This window comes from Colletes latitarsis, unplaced genomic scaffold (assembly GCF_051014445.1).
Source record: "Colletes latitarsis isolate SP2378_abdomen unplaced genomic scaffold, iyColLati1 scaffold0002, whole genome shotgun sequence".
Taxonomy (NCBI): domain Eukaryota; kingdom Metazoa; phylum Arthropoda; class Insecta; order Hymenoptera; family Colletidae; genus Colletes; species Colletes latitarsis.
In genome coordinates, this window is record NW_027488365.1 from 23187734 (window position 1) to 23206366 (window position 18633).

Consider the following 18633-nt stretch of genomic DNA (forward strand, 5'->3'; position numbering starts at 1 on the left):
TTTATCAAGACCAGGTTTAATTGATTGTTTCAGTGTGGTCCCACATTACAACGTGATGCAATCCAGAAGAAGCCCAGGATCTAGCCATGAAGTATGGGAAATATGCGAAAGAATGTGCCTGATGAGAGCAAATCCCAGACCTAACCTAGACCTAACATGAATTATTCTCTAAAATATTGATCGAAACCAGGTTTAATGGACTGTTTCAGTGTGGTAGCACACTACTACGGGATCCATACCAGAAAAAACCCAGGATCTGTTCAACAAGTATGTGAAGTGTGCGAAAGTATGAGTCTGATGAGGTCAAATCCCAGACCAATCCCAGACTTAACTTGCGTTATCCTCTAAAATATTGATCGAAACGAGGTTTAATCGACTGTTTCAGTGTGGTACCACATTACTACGTGATGCAATCCAGAAAAAAACCCCAGGACCAGTTCAACAAGTATGAGAAGAATGCGAAAGTATGAGTCCGATGAGTGAAAATCCCAGGGCTAACCTAGACCTAACTTGCGTTGTCCTCTAAGATATTGATGGAAACCAGGTTTAATTCACTGTTTCAGTGTGGTCCCACATTACTACGTGATCCAATCCAGAAAGAGCCCAGGATCTAGCCATCAAGTATGAGTAATATGCGAAAGAATGAGCCTGATGGGAGTAAATCCCAGACCTAACCTAGACCTAACATGAATTATTCTCTAAACTATTGATCGAAACCAGGTTTAATTGATTGTCTCAGTGTGGACCCACATTACTACGTGATCCAAACCAGAAAAAACCCAGGATCCGTTGAACAAGTATGTGAAGAATGCGAAAGTATGAGTCTGATGAGTGAAAATCCCAGGCCTGACCCAGACCTAACATGCGTTATCCTCTAAAATATTGAGCGAAACCAGGTTTAATGGACTGTTTCAGTGTGGTACCACACTACTACGGGATCCAAACCAGAAAAAACCCTGGATCTGTTCAACAATTATGTGAAAAACGCAAAAGTATGAACCTGATGAGGGCATATCCCAGACCTATCCCAGACCTAACTTGCGTTGTCCTCTAAGATATTGATGGAAACCAGGTTTAATTGACTGTTTCAGTGTCGTACTTCATTACTACGTGATGCAATCCAGAAAAAGCCCAGGATCTAGCCATCAAATATGAGAAATATGCGAAAGAATGAGCCTGATGAGAGCAAATCCCAGACCTAACCTAGACCTAACATGAATTATTCTCTAAAATATTGGTCGAAACCAGGTTTAATTGACTGTTTCAGTGTGGTCCCACATTACTACGTGATCCAAACCAGAAAAAACCCAGGATCCGTTCAACAAGTATGTGAAGAATGCGAAAGTATGAGTGTGATGAGTGAAAATCCCAGGCCAAACCTAGACCTAACTTGCGTTGTCCTCTAAGATATTGATGGAAACCAGGTTTAATTGACTGTTTCAGTGTCGTACTTCATTACTACGTGATGCAATCCAGAAAAAGCCCAGGATCTAGCCATCAAATATGAGAAATATGCGAAAGAATGAGCCTGATGAGAGCAAATCCCAGACCTAACCTAGACCTAACATGAATTATTCTCTAAAATATTGGTCGAAACCAGGTTTAATTGACTGTTTCAGTGTGGTCCCACATTACTACGTGATCCAATCCAGAAAGAGCCCAGGATCTAGCCATCAAGTATGAGTAATATGCGAAAGAATGAGCCTGATGGGAGTAAATCCCAGACCTAACCTAGACCTAACATGAATTATTCTCTAAAATATTGATCGATACCAGGTTTCATTGACTGTTTCAGTGTGGTCCCACATTACTACGTGATCCAATCCAGAAAGAGGCCAGGATCTAGCCATCAAGTATGAGTAATATGCGAAAGAATGAGCCTGATGGGAGTAAATCCCAGACCTAACCTAGACCTAACATGAATTATTCTCTAAAATATTGATCGAAACCAGGTTTCATTGACTGTTTCAGTGTGGTACCACATTACTACGTGATCCAAACCAGAAAAAAACCCAGGATCTTGTCAACGAGTATGTGAAGTGTGCGAAAGTATGAGTCTGATGAGGTCTAATCCCAGACCTATCCCAGACCTAACATGCGTTATCCTCTAAAATATTGATCGAAACCAGGTTTAATCGACTGTTTCAGTGTGCTACCACATTACTACGTGATCCAAACCAGAAAAAACCCAGGATCCGTTCAACAAGTATGTGAAGAATGCGTAAGTATGAGTCTGATTAGAGAAAATCCCAGACCTAACCTAGACCTAACATACGCTATCCTCAAAAATATTGATCGACAGCTGGTTTAATCGACTGTTTCAGTGTGGTACCACATTACTATGTGATCCAAACGAGAAAATAACCCAGGATCTGTTCAACGAGTATGTGAAGGGTGCGAAAGTATGAGTCTGGTGAGATCAAATCCCAGACCTATCCCAGACCTAACTTGCGTTATCCTCTAATATATTGATCGAAACCAGGTTTAATCGACTGTTTCAGTGTGGTACCACATTACTACGTGATCCAAACCAGAAAAAACCCAGGATCAGTACAACAAGTATGTGAAACACGCGAAAGTATGGGCCTGATTAGGGCGAATCCCAGACCTATCCCAGACCTAACTTGCGTTATCCTCTAAAATATTGATCGAAACCAGGTTTCATTGACTGTTTCAGTGTGGTACCACATTACTACGTGGTCCAATCCAGAAATAGCCCAGGATCTAGCCTTGAAGTATGAGAAACATGCGGAAGTATGAGCCTGACGAGAGCAAATCCTAGACCTAACCCAGACCTAACATGCGTTATCCTCAAAAATATTGATCGAAACCTGGTTTAATCGACTGTTTCAGTGTGGTACCACATTACTACGTGATCCAAACCAGAAAAAACCCAGGATCTGATCAACGAGTATGTCAAGTGTGCGAAAGTATGAGTCCGATGAGGGCAAATCCCAGACCTATCCCAGACCTAACTTGCGATATCCTCTAAAATATTGATCGAAACCAGGTTTAATTGACTGTTTTATTGTGGTACCACTCTACTACGTCATCCAAACCAGAAAAAACCCAGGATCCGTTCAACAAGTATGTGAAGAATGCGAAAGTATCAGTCTGATGAGTGAAAATCCCAGGCCTAACCTAGACCTAACACGCGTTATACTCAAAAATATTGATCGACACCTGGTTTAATCGACTGTTTCAGTGTGGTACCACATTACTATGTGATCCAAACCAGAAAATAACCCAGGATCAGCTCAACGAGTATGTGAAGGGTGCGAAAGTATGAGTCTGATGAGATCAAATCCCAGACCTATCCCAGACCTAACTTGCGTTATCCTCTAATATATTGATCGAAACAAGGTTTAATCGACTGTTTCTGTGTGGTACCACATTACTACGTGATCCAAAGCAGAAAAAACCCTCGATCAGGTCAACATGCATGTTAAAACTGGGAAAGTATGAGCCTGATGAGGGCAAATCACAGACCTATCCCAGACCTAACATGCGTTATCCTCAAAAATATTTATCAAGACCAGGTTTAATTGAATGTTTCAGTGTGGTACCACATTACTACGTGATCCAAACCAGAAGCAACCCAGGTTCTGTTCAACAAGTATGTGAAAAACGCGAAACTCTGAGCCTGATGAGGGCAAATCTTAGACCTAACCTTGACCTAATATGCGTTATCCTCTAAAATATTTGTCCAGACCAGGTTTCATTGAATGTTTCAGTGTGGTACCGCTTTAGTACGTGATCCAATCCAGAAATAGCCCAGGATCTAGCCATAAAGTATGAGAAATATGCGAAAGTATGAGCCTGATGAGGGCAAATCCTAGACCTAACCCAGACCTAACATGCGTTATTCTCTAAAATATTTATCAAGACCAGGTTTAATTGAATGTTTCAGTGTGGTACCTCATTACTACGTGATCCAAACCAGAAAAAACCCAGGATCTGTTCAACAAGTATGTGAAGAATGCGGAAGTATGAGTCTGATGTGTGAAAATCTCAGGCCTTACCTAAACCTAACTTGCGTTGTCCTCTAAAATATTGATGAAAACCAGGTTTCATAAACTGTTTCAGTGTGGTACTACATTACTACGTGATGCAATCCAGAAAAAGCCCAGGATCTAGCCATCAAGTATGAGAAATATGCGAAAGAATGAGCCTGATGAGAGCAAATCCCAGACTTAACCTAGACCTAACATGCGTTATCCTCTAAAATATTGAGCGAAACCAGGTTTAATGGACTGTTCCAGTGTGGTACCACACTACATCGTGATCCAAACCTGAAAAAACCCAGGATCTGTTCAACAAGTATGTGAAAAACACGAAACTGTGAGCCTGATGAGGGCAAATCTTAGACCTAACCCAGACCTAAGATGCGTTATCCTCTAAAATATTTATCCAGACCAGGTTTCATTGAATGTTTCAGTGTGGTACCACTTTACTACGTGATCCAATCCAGAAATAGCCCAGGATCTAGCCATGAAGTATGAGAAATATGCGAAAGTAGGAGCCTGATGAGGGCAAATCTTAGACCTATCCCAGACCTAACTTGCGTTATCCTCCAAAGTATTGATCGAAACCAGGTTTAGTTGACTGTTTCAGCGTGGTACCACATTACTACGTGATACAATCCAGGAACAGCCCAGGATCTAGCCATGAAGTATGTGAAATATGCGAAAGTATGAGCCTGATGAGGGCAAATCCTAGACCTAACCCAGACCTAACATGCGTTATCCTCTAAAATATTTATCAAGACCAGGTTTAATTGGTTGTTTCAGTGTGGTACCACATTTCTACGTGATCCAAACCAGAAAAAACCCAGGATCTGTTCAACATGTATGAGAAATATGTGAAAGAATGAGTCTGATCAGTGAAAATCTCAGGCCTTACCTATACCTAACTTGCGTTGTCCTCTAAAATATTGATGGAAACCAGGTTTCATTGACTGTTTCAGTGTGGTACTACATTACTACGTAATGCAATCCACAAAAAGCCCAGGATCTAGCCATCAAGTATGAGAAATATGCGAAAGAATGATCCTGATGAGAGCAAATCCCAGACCTAACCTAGACCTAACATGCGTTATCCTCTAAAATACTGATCGCAACCAGGTTTAATGGACTGTTTCAGTGTGGTACCACACTACTTCGTGATCCAAACCAGAAAAAACCCAGGATCTGTTCAACAAGTATGTGAAAAACGCGAAACTGTGAGCCTGATGAGGGCAAATCTTAGACCTAACCCAGACCTAATATGCGTTATCCTCTAAAATATTTATCCAGACCAGGTTTCATTGAACGTTTCAGTGTGGTACCACTTTACTACGTGATCCAATCCAGAAATAGCCCAGGATCTAGCCATGAAGTATGAGAAATATGCGAAAGTAAGAGCCTGATGAGGGCAAATCCTAGACCTATCCCAGACCTAACTTGCGTTATCCTCCAAAATATTGATCGAAACCAGGTTTAGTTGACTGTTTCAGCGTGGTACCACATTACTACGTGATACAATCCAGAAACAGCCCAGGATCTAGCCATGAAGTATGAGAAATATGCGAAAGTATTAGCCTGATGAGGGCAAATCCCAGACCTAACCCAGACCTAACATGCGTTATCTTCTAAAATATTTATCAAGACCAGGTTTAATTGATTGTTTCAGTGTGGTACCACATTACTACGTGATCCAAACCAGAAAAAACCCAGGATCAGTTCAACAAGTATGTGAAAAACGCGAAAGTATGAACCTGATTAGGGCGAATCCCAGCCCTATCCCAGACCTAACTTGCGGTATCCTCTAAAATATTGATCGAAACCAGGTTTAATTGACTGTTTCAGCGTGGTACCACATTACTACGTGATCCAAATCAGAAAAAACCCAGGATCTGTTCAACAAGTATGTGAAAAACGCGAAAGTATGAGTCTGATGAGGGCAAATCCCAGACCTATCCCAGACCTAACTTGCGTTGTCCTCTAAGATATTGATGGAAACCAGGTTTAATTGACTGTTTCAGTGTGGTACCACTTTACTACGTGATACAATCCAGAAACAGCCCAGGATCTAGCCATGAAGTATGAGAAATATGCGAAAGTATGAGCCTGATGAGGGCAAATCGTAGACCTAACCCAGACCTAACATGCGTTATCCTCTAAAATATTGATCGAAACCTGGTTTAATCGACTGTCTCAGAGTGGTACCACATTACTACGTGATGCAATCCAGAAAAAGCCCAGGATCTAGCCATCAAGTATGAGAAATATGCGAAAGAATGAGCCTGATGAGGGCAAATCCTAGACCTAACCCAGACCTAACATGCGTTATCCTCTAAAATATTTATCCAGACCAGGTTTCATTGAATGTTTCAGTGTGGTACCACTTTACTACGTGATCCAATCCAGAAATAGCCCAGGATCTCGCCATGAAGTATGAGAAATATGCGAAAGTATGAGCCTGATGAGGGCAAATCCAAGACCTATCCCAGATCTAACTTGCGTTGTCCTCTAAGATATTGATGGAGACCAGGTTCAATTGACTATTTCAGTGTTGTACTTCATTACTACGTGATGCAATCCAGAAAAAGCCCAGGATCTAGCCATGAAGTATGAGAAATATGCGAAAGTATGAGCCTGATGAGTGCAAATCCTAGACCTAACCCAGACCTAACATGCGTTATCCTCTGAAATATTTATCAAGACCAGGTTTAAATGAATGTTTCAGTGTGGTACTACATTACTACGTGATGCAATCCAGAAAAAGCCCAGGATCTAGCCATCAAGTTTGAGAAATATGCGAAAGAATGAGCCTGATGAGGGCAAATACTAGACCTAACCCAGACCTAACATGCGTTATCCTCTAAAATATTGATCGCAACCAGGTTTAATGGACTGTTTCAGTGTGGTACCACATTACTACGTGAGCCAAACCAGAAAAAACCCAGGATCTAGCCATGAAGTATGAGAAATATGCGAAAGTATGAGCCTGATGAGGGCAAATCCTAGACCTAACCCAAACCTAACATGCGTTATCCTCTAAAATATTTATCAAGACCAGGTTTAATTGAATGTTTCAGTGTGGTACCACATTACTACCTGAACCAAACCAGAAAAAACCCAGGATCCGTTGAACAAGTATGTTAAAACTGCGACAGTATGACCCTGATGAGGGCAAATCCCAGGCCTAACCTAGACCTAACATGCGTTGTCCTCTAAAATATTGATGGAAACCAAGTTTAATTGACTGTTTCAGTGTTGTACTTCATTACTACGTGATGCAATCCAGAAAAAGCCCAGGATCTAGCCATCAAGTATGAGAAATATGTGAAAGTATGAGCCTGATGAGAGTAAATCCCTGACCTAACCTAGACCTAACATGAATTATTCTCTAAAATATTGATTAAAAGCAGGTTTAATTGACTGTTTCAGTGTGGTGCCACATTACTACATGATCCAATCCAGAAATGGCCCAGGATCTAGCCATGAAGTATGAGAGATACGCGAAAGTATGAGCCTGATGAGGGCAAATCCTAGACCTAACCCAGACCTAACATGCGTTATTCTCTAATATATTTATCAAGACAAGGTTTAATTGAATGTTTCTGTGTGGTACCACATTACTACGTGATCAAAACCAGAAAAAACCCAGGATCCGTTCAACAAGTATGTGAAGAATGCGTAAGTATGAGTCTGATTAGTGAAAATCCCAGACCTAACCTAGACCTAACATACGCTATCCTCTAAAATATTGATCCAAACCAGGTTTAATGGACTGTTTCAGTGTGGTCACACATTACTACGTGATCCAAACCAGAAAAAACCCAGGATCCGTTCAACAAGTATGTGAAGAATGCGTAAGTATGTGTCTGATTAGTGAAAATCCCAGACCTAACCCAGACCTAACATGCGTTATCCTCTAAAATATTGATCGAAACCAGGTTTAATCGACTGTTTCAGTGTGGTACCACATTACTACGTGATCCAAACCAGAAAAAACCCAGGATCCGTTCAACAAGTATGTGAAGAATGCGTAAGTATGAGTCTGATTAGTGAAAATCCCAGACCTAACCTAGACCTAACATACGCTATCCTCTAAAATATTGATCCAAACCAGGTTTAATGGACTGTTTCAGTGTGGTCCCACATTACTACGTGATCCAAACCAGAAAAAACCCAGGATCTGATCAACGAGTATGTCAAGTGTGCGAAAGTATGAGTCCGATGAGGGCAAATCCCAGACCTATCCCAGACCTAACTTGCGATATCCTCTAAAATATTGATCGAAACCAGGTTTAATTGACTGTTTTATTGTGGTACCACTCTACTACGTGATCCAAACCAGAAAAAACCCAGGATCCGTTCAACAAGTATGTGAAGAATGCGAAAGTATCAGTCTGATGAGTGAAAATCCCAGGCCTAACCTAGACCTAACATGCGTTATCCTCAAAAATATTGATCGACAGCTGGTTTAATCGACTGTTTCAGTGTGGTACCACATTACTATGTGATCCAAACCAGAAAATAACCCAGGATCTGTTCAACGAGTATGTGAAGGGTGCGAAAGTATGAGTCTGATGAGATCAAATCCCAGACCTATCCCAGACCTAACTTGCGTTATCCTCTAATATATTGATCGAAACCAGGTTTAATCGACTGTTTCAGTGTGGTACCACATTACTACGTGATCCAAACCAGAAAAAACCCAGGATCAGTACAACAAGTATGTGAAACACGCGAAAGTATGGGCCTGATTAGGGCGAATCCCAGACCTATCCCAGACCTAACTTGCGTTATCCTCTAAAATATTGATCGAAACCAGGTTTCATTGACTGTTTCAGTGTGGTACCACATTACTACGTGGTCCAATCCAGAAATAGCCCAGGATCTAGCCTTGAAGTATGAGAAACATGCGGAAGTATGAGCCTGACGAGAGCAAATCCTAGACCTAACCCAGACCTAACATGCGCTATCCTCAAAAATATTGATCGAAACCTGGTTTAATCGACTGTTTCAGTGTGGTACCACATTACTACGTGATCCAAAGCAGAAAAAACCCTCGATCAGGTCAACATGCATGTTAAAACTGGGAAAGTATGAGCCTGATGAGGGCAAATCACAGACCTATCCCAGACCTAACATGCGTTATCCTCAAAAATATTTATCAAGACCAGGTTTAATTGAATGTTTCAGTGTGGTACCACATTACTACGTGATCCAAACCAGAAGCAACCCAGGTTCTGTTCAACAAGTATGTGAAAAACGCGAAACTCTGAGCCTGATGAGGGCAAATCTTAGACCTAACCTTGACCTAATATGCGTTATCCTCTAAAATATTTGTCCAGACCAGGTTTCATTGAATGTTTCAGTGTGGTACCGCTTTAGTACGTGATCCAATCCAGAAATAGCCCAGGATCTAGCCATAAAGTATGAGAAATATGCGAAAGTATGAGCCTGATGAGGGCAAATCCTAGACCTAACCCAGACCTAACATGCGTTATTCTCTAAAATATTTATCAAGACCAGGTTTAATTGAATGTTTCAGTGTGGTACCTCATTACTACGTGATCCAAACCAGAAAAAACCCAGGATCTGTTCAACAAGTATGTGAAGAATGCGGAAGTATGAGTCTGATGTGTGAAAATCTCAGGCCTTACCTAAACCTAACTTGCGTTGTCCTCTAAAATATTGATGAAAACCAGGTTTCATAAACTGTTTCAGTGTGGTACTACATTACTACGTGATGCAATCCAGAAAAAGCCCAGGATCTAGCCATCAAGTATGAGAAATATGCGAAAGAATGAGCCTGATGAGAGCAAATCCTAGACTTAACCTAGACCTAACATGCGTTATCCTCTAAAATATTGAGCGAAACCAGGTTTAATGGACTGTTCCAGTGTGGTACCACACTACATCGTGATCCAAACCTGAAAAAACCCAGGATCTGTTCAACAAGTATGTGAAAAACACGAAACTGTGAGCCTGATGAGGGCAAATCTTAGATCAAACCCAGACCTAAGATGCGTTATCCTCTAAAATATTTATCCAGACCAGGTTTCATTGAATGTTTCAGTGTGGTACCACTTTACTACGTGATCCAATCCAGAAATAGCCCAGGATCTAGCCATGAAGTATGAGAAATATGCGAAAGTAGGAGCCTGATGAGGGCAAATCTTAGACCTATCCCAGACCTAACTTGCGTTATCCTCCAAAGTATTGATCGAAACCAGGTTTAGTTGACTGTTTCAGCGTGGTACCACATTACTACGTGATACAATCCAGGAACAGCCCAGGATCTAGCCATGAAGTATGTGAAATATGCGAAAGTATGAGCCTGATGAGGGCAAATCCTAGACCTAACCCAGACCTAACATGCGTTATCCTCTAAAATATTTATCAAGACCAGGTTTAATTGGTTGTTTCAGTGTGGTACCACATTACTACGTGATCCAAACCAGAAAAAACCCAGGATCTGTTCAACATGTATGAGAAATATGTGAAAGAATGAGTCTGATCAGTGAAAATCTCAGGCCTTACCTAAACCTAACTTGCGTTGTCCTCTAAAATATTGATGGAAACCAGGTTTCATTGACTGTTTCAGTGTGGTACTACATTACTACGTAATGCAATCCACAAAAAGCCCAGGATCTAGCCATCAAGTATGAGAAATATGCGAAAGAATGATCCTGATGAGAGCAAATCCCAGACCTAACCTAGACCTAACATGCGTTATCCTCTAAAATATTGATCGCAACCAGGTTTAATGGACTGTTTCAGTGTGGTACCACACTACTTCGTGATCCAAACCAGAAAAAACCCAGGATCTGTTCAACAAGTATGTGAAAAACGCGAAACTGTGAGCCTGATGAGGGCAAATCTTAGACCTAACCCAGACCTAATATGCGTTATCCTCTAAAATATTTATCCAGACCAGGTTTCATTGAACGTTTCAGTGTGGTACCACTTTACTACGTGATCCAATCCAGAAATAGCCCAGGATCTAGCCATGAAGTATGAGAAATATGCGAAAGTAAGAGCCTGATGAGGGCAAATCCTAGACCTATCCCAGACCTAACTTGCGTTATCCTCCAAAATATTGATCGAAACCAGATTTAGTTGACTGTTTCAGCGTGGTACCACATTACTACGTGATACAATCCAGAAACAGCCCAGGATCTAGCCATGAAGTATGAGAAATATGCGAAAGTATTAGCCTGATGAGGGCAAATCCCAGACCTAACCCAGACCTAACATGCGTTATCTTCTAAAATATTTATCAAGACCAGGTTTAATTGATTGTTTCAGTGTGGTACCACATTACTACGTGATCCAAACCAGAAAAAACCCAGGATCAGTTCAACAAGTATGTGAAAAACGCGAAAGTATGAACCTGATTAGGGCGAATCCCAGCCCTATCCCAGACCTAACTTGCGGTATCCTCTAAAATATTGATCGAAACCAGGTTTAATTGACTGTTTCAGCGTGGTACCACATTACTACGTGATCCAAATCAGAAAAAACCCAGGATCTGTTCAACAAGTATGTGAAAAACGCGAAAGTATGAGTCTGATGAGGGCAAATCCCAGACCTATCCCAGACCTAACTTGCGTTGTCCTCTAAGATATTGATGGAAACCAGGTTTAATTGACTGTTTCAGTGTGGTACCACTTTACTACGTGATACAATCCAGAAACAGCCCAGGATCTAGCCATGAAGTATGAGAAATATGCGAAAGTATGAGCCTGATGAGGGCAAATCGTAGACCTAACCCAGACCTAACATGCGTTATCCTCTAAAATATTGATCGAAACCTGGTTTAATCGACTGTCTCAGAGTGGTACCACATTACTACGTGATGCAATCCAGAAAAAGCCCAGGATCTAGCCATCAAGTATGAGAAATATGCGAAAGAATGAGCCTGATGAGGGCAAATCCTAGACCTAACCCAGACCTAACATGCGTTATCCTCTAAAATATTTATCCAGACCAGGTTTCATTGAATGTTTCAGTGTGGTACCACTTTACTACGTGATCCAATCCAGAAATAGCCCAGGATCTCGCCATGAAGTATGAGAAATATGCGAAAGTATGAGCCTGATGAGGGCAAATCCAAGACCTATCCCAGACCTAACTTGCGTTGTCCTCTAAGATATTGATGGAGACCAGGTTCAATTGACTGTTTCAGTGTTGTACTTCATTACTACGTGATGCAATCCAGAAAAAGCCCAGGATCTAGCCATGAAGTATGAGAAATATGCGAAAGTATGAGCCTGATGAGTGCAAATCCTAGACCTAACCCAGACCTAACATGCGTTATCCTCTGAAATATTTATCAAGACCAGGTTTAAATGAATGTTTCAGTGTGGTACTACATTACTACGTGATGCAATCCAGAAAAAGCCCAGGATCTAGCCATCAAGTTTGAGAAATATGCGAAAGAATGAGCCTGATGAGGGCAAATACTAGACCTAACCCAGACCTAACATGCGTTATCCTCTAAAATATTGATCGCAACCAGGTTTAATGGACTGTTTCAGTGTGGTACCACATTACTACGTGAGCCAAACCAGAAAAAACCCAGGATCTAGCCATGAAGTATGAGAAATATGCGAAAGTATGAGCCTGATGAGGGCAAATCCTAGACCTAACCCAAACCTAACATGCGTTATCCTCTAAAATATTTATCAAGACCAGGTTTAATTGAATGTTTCAGTGTGGTACCACATTACTACCTGAACCAAACCAGAAAAAACCCAGGATCCGTTGAACAAGTATGTTAAAACTGCGACAGTATGACCCTGATGAGGGCAAATCCCAGGCCTAACCTAGACCTAACATGCGTTGTCCTCTAAAATATTGATGGAAACCAAGTTTAATTGACTGTTTCAGTGTTGTACTTCATTACTACGTGATGCAATCCAGAAAAAGCCCAGGATCTAGCCATCAAGTATGAGAAATATGTGAAAGAATGAGCCTGATGAGAGTAAATCCCTGACCTAACCTAGACCTAACATGAATTATTCTCTAAAATATTGATTAAAAGCAGGTTTAATTGACTGTTTCAGTGTGGTGCCACATTACTACATGATCCAATCCAGAAATGGCCCAGGATCTAGCCATGAAGTATGAGAGATACGCGAAAGTATGAGCCTGATGAGGGCAAATCCTAGACCTAACCCAGACCTAACATGCGTTATTCTCTAAAATATTTATCAAGACAAGGTTTAATTGAATGTTTCTGTGTGGTACCACATTACTACGTGATCAAAACCAGAAAAAACCCAGGATCCGTTCAACAAGTATGTGAAGAATGCGAAAGTATGAGTCTGATGAGAGCAAATCCCAGACCTAACCTAGACCTATCATGAATTATTCTCTAAAATATTGATCGAAACCAGGTTTAATTGACTGTTTCAGTGTGGTACCACATTACTACGTGATCCAATCCTGAAATAGCCCAGGTTCTAGCCATGAAGTATGAGAAATATGCGAAAGTATGAGCCTGACGAGGGCAAATCCTAGACCTAACCCAAACCTAACATGCGTTATCCTCTAAAATATTTATCAAGACCAGGTTTAATTGATTGTTTCATTGTGGTCCCACATTTCTACGTGATCCAAACCAGAAAAAACCCAGGATCCGTTCAACAAGTATGTGAAGAATGCGAAAGTATGAGTCTGATGAGTGAAAATCCCAGACCTAACCTAGACCTAAGATGCATTATCCTCTAAGATATTTATCCAGACCAGGTTTCATTGAATGTTTCGGTGTGGTACCACTTTACTACGTGATCCAATCCAGAAATAGCCCAGGCTCAAGCCATGAAGTATGAGAAATATGCGAAAGTAAGAGCCTGATGAGGGCAAATCCTAGACCTATCCCAGACCTAACTTGCGTTATCCTCCAAAATATTGATCGAAACCAGGTTTAATTGACTGTTTCAGCGTGGTACCACATTACTACGTGATACAATCCAGAAACAGCCCAGGATCTAGCCATGAAGTATGAGAAATATGCGAAAGTATGAGCCTGATGAGGGCAAATCCTAGACCTAACCCAGACCTAACATGAGTTATCCTCCAAAATATTTATCAAGACCAGGTTTAATTGATTGTTTCAGTGTGGTCCCACATTACTACGTGATCCAAACCTGAAAAAACCCAGGATCCGTTCAACAAGTATGTGAAGAATGCGAATGTATGAGTCTGATGAGTGAAAATCCCAGGCCTAACCTAGACCCAACATGAATTATTCTCTAAAATATTGATCGAAACCAGATTTAATTGACTGTTTCAGTGTGGTCCCACATTACTACGTGATGTAAACCAGAAAAAACCCAGGATCTGATCAACGAGTATGTGAAGGGTGCGAAACTGTGAGTCTGATGAGGGCAAATCTTAGACCTAACCTTGACCTAACATGCGTTATCCTCAAAAATATTGAGCGAAACCAGGTTTAATGGACTGTTTCAGTGTGGTACCACATTACTACGTGATGCAATCCAGAAAAAGCCCAGGATCTAGCCATCAAGTATGAGAAATATGCGAAAGAATGAGCCTGATGAGAGCAAATCCCAGACCTAACCTAGACCTAACACGAATTATTCTCTAAAATATTGGTCGAAACCAGGTTTAATTGACTGTTTCAGTGTGGACCCACATTACAACGTGATCCAAACCAGAAAAAACCCAGGATCCGTTCAACAAGTATGTGAAGAATGCGAAAGTATGAGTCTGATGAGTGAAAATCCCAGGCCTAACCTAGACCCAACATGCGTTATCCTCAAAAATATTGATCGAAACCTGGTTTAATCGACTGTTTCAGTGTGGTACCACATTACTATATGATCCAAACCAGAATGTAACCCAGGATCTGTTCAACGAGTATGTGAAGTGAGCGAAAGTATGAGTCTGATGAGTGAAAATCCCAGACCTAACCTAGACCTAACATGCGTTATCCTCTAAAATGTTGATCCAAACCAGGTTTGATGGACTGTTTCAGTGTGGTACCACGCTACTACGTGATCCAAACCAGAAAAAACCCAGGATCTGTTCAACAAGTATGTGAAAAACGCGAAAGTATGAGCCTGATGAGGGCAAATCCCAGACCTATCCCAGACCTAACTTGCGTTGTCCTCTAAGATATTGATGGAAACCAGGTTTAATTGACTGTTTCAGTGTTGTACTTCATTACTCCGTGATGCAATCCAGAAAAAGCCCAGGATCCAGCCATCAAGTATGAGAAATATGCGAAAGAACGAGCCTGATGAGAGCAAATCCCAGACCTAACCTAGACCTAATATGAATTATTCTCTAAAATATTGATCGAAACCAGGTTTAATTGACTGTTTCAGCGTGGAACCACATTACTACGAGATACAATCCAGAAACAGCCCAGGATCTAGCCATGAAGTATGAGAGATATGCGAAAGTATGAGCCTGCTGAGGGCAAATCCTAGACCTAACCCAAACCTAACATGCGTTATCCTCTAAAATATTTATCAAGACCAGGTTTAATTGATTGTTTCAGTGTGGTCCCACATTACAACGTGATGCAATCCAGAAAAAGCCCAGGATCTAGCCATGAAGTATGAGAAATATGCGAAAGAATGTGCCTGATGAGAGCAAATCCCAGACCTAACCTAGACCTAACATGAATTATTCTCTAAAATATTGATCGAAACCAGGTTTAATGGACTGTCTCAGTGTGGACCCACATTACTACGTGATCCAAACCAGAAAAAACCCAGGATCCGTTCAACAAGTATGTGAAGAATGCGAAAGTATGAGTCTGATGAGTGAAAATCCCAGGCCTGACCTAGACCTAACATGCGTTATCCTCTAAAATATTGAGCGAAACCAGGTTTAATGGACTGTTTCAGTGTGGTACCACACTACTACGGGATCCAAACCAGAAAAACCCCAGGATCTGTTCAACAATTATGTGAAAAACGCGAAAGTATGAACCTGATGAGGGCGAATCCCAGACCTATGCCAGACCTAACTTGCGTTGTCCTCTAAAATATTGATGGAAACCAGGTTTAATTGACTGTTTCAGTGTTGTACTTCATTACTACGTGATGCACTCCAGAAAAAGCCCAGGATCTAGCCATCAAGTATGAGAAATATGCGAAAGAATGAGCCTGATGAGAGTAAATCCCAGACCTAACCTAGACCTAACATGAATTATTCTCTAAACTATTGATCGAAACCAGGTTTAATTGATTGTCTCAGTGTGGACCCACATTACTACGTGATCCAAACCAGAAAAAACCCAGGATCCGTTCAACAAGTATGTGAAGAATGCGAAAGTATGAGTCTGATGAGTGAAAATCCCAGGCCTGACCCAGACCTAACATGCGTTATCCTCTAAAATATTGAGCGAAACCTGGTTTAATCGACTGTTTCAGTGTGGTACCACATTACTATATGATCCAAACCAGAAAGTAACCCAGGATCTGTTCAACGAGTATGTGAAGTGTGCGAAAGTATGAGCCTGATGAGGGCAAATCCTAGACCTATCCCAGACATAACATGCGTTATCCTCTAAAATATTGAGCGAAACAAGGTTTAATGGACTGTGTCAGTGTGGTACCACACTACTTCGTGATCCAAACCAGAAAAAACCCAGGATCTGTTCAACAAGTATCTGAAAAACGCGTAACTGTGAGCCTGATGAGGGGGAATCCCAGACCAATGCCAGACCTAACTTGCGTTATCCTCTAAAATATTGATGGAAACCAGGTTTAATTGACTGTTTCAGTGTGGTACCACACTACTACGTGATACAAACCAGAAAAAACCCAGGATCTGTTCAACAAGTATGTGAAAAACGCCAAAGTATGAGCCTGATGAGGGCGAATCCCAGACCTATGCCAGACCTAACTTGCGTTGTCCTCTAAGATATTGATGGAAACCAGGTTTAATTGACTGTTTCAGTATCGTACTTCATTACTACGTGATGCACTCCAGAAAAAGCCCAGGATCTAGCCATCAAGTATGAGAAATATGCGAAAGAATGAGCCTGATGAGAGCAAATCCCAGACCTAACCTAGACCTAACATGAATTATTCTCTAAAATATTGGTCGAAACCAGGTTTAATGGACTGTTTCAGTGTTGTACTTCATTACTACGTGATGCACTCCAGAAAAAGCCCAGGATCTAGCCATCAAGTATGAGAAATATTCGAAAGAATGAGCCTGATGAGAGCAAATCCCAGACCTAACCTAGACCTAACATGAACTATTCTCTAAAATATTGGTCGAAACCAGGTTTAATTGACTGTTTCAGTGTGGTCCCACATTACTACGTGATCCAAACCAGAAAAAACCCAGGATCCGTTCAAGAAGTATGTGAAGAATGCGAAAGTATGAGTCTGATGAGTGAAAATCCCAGGCCTAACCTAGACCTAACATGCGTTATCCTCAATGATATTGATCGAAACCAGGTTTAATCGACTGTTTCAGTGTGGTACCACATTACTACGTGATCCAAACCAGAAAAAAACCCAGGATCTGATCAACGAGTATGTCAAGTGTGCGTAAGTATGAGTCTGATGAGGGCAAATCCCAGACCTATCCCAGACCTAACTTGCGATGTCCTCTAAAATATTGATCGAAACCAGGTTTAATTGAATGTTTTATTGTGGTACCACTTTACTACGTGATCCAAAGCAGAAAAAACCCTCGATCAGGTCAACATGCATGTTAAAACTGGGAAAGTATGAGCCTGATGAGGGCAAATCCCAGACCTATCCCAGACCTAACATGCGTTATCCTCAAAAATATTGATCGAAACCAGGTTTAATCGACTGTTTCAGTGTGGTACCACATTACTACGTGATCCAAACCAGAAAAAAACCCAGGATCTTGTCAACGAGTATGTGAAGTGTGCGAAAGTATGAGTCTGATGAGGGCTAATCCCAGACCTATCCCAGACCTAACATGCGTTATCCTCTAAAATATTGATCGAAACCAGGTTTAATCGACTGTTTCAGTGTGGTACCACATTACTACGTGATCCAAACCAGAAAAAACCCAGGATCCGTTCAACAAGTATGTGAAGAATGCGTAAGTATGAGTCTGATTAGTGAAAATCCCAGACCTAACCTAGACCTAACATACGCTATCCTCTAAAATATTGATCCAAACCAGGTTTAATGGACTGTTTCAGTGTGGTACCACACTACTACGTGATCCAAACCAGAAAAAACCCAGGATCTGTTCAACAAGTATGTGAAAAACGCGAAAGTATGAGCCTGATGAGGGCAAATCCCAGACCTATCCCAGACCTAACTTGCGTTGTCCCCTAAGATATTGATGGAAACCAGGTTTAATTCACTGTTTCAGTGTGGTCCCACATTACTACGTGATCCAATCCAGAAAGAGCCCAGGATCTAGCCATCAAGTATGAGTAATATGCGAAAGAATGAGCCTGATGGGAGTAAATCCCAGACCTAACCTAGACCTAACATGAATTATTCTCTAAAATATTGATCGAAACCAGGTTTCATTGACTGTTTCAGTGTGGTCCCACATTACTACGTGATCCAATCCAGAAAGAGCCCAGGATCTAGCCATCAAGTATGAGTAATATGCGAAAGAATGAGCCTGATGGGAGTAAATCCCAGACCTA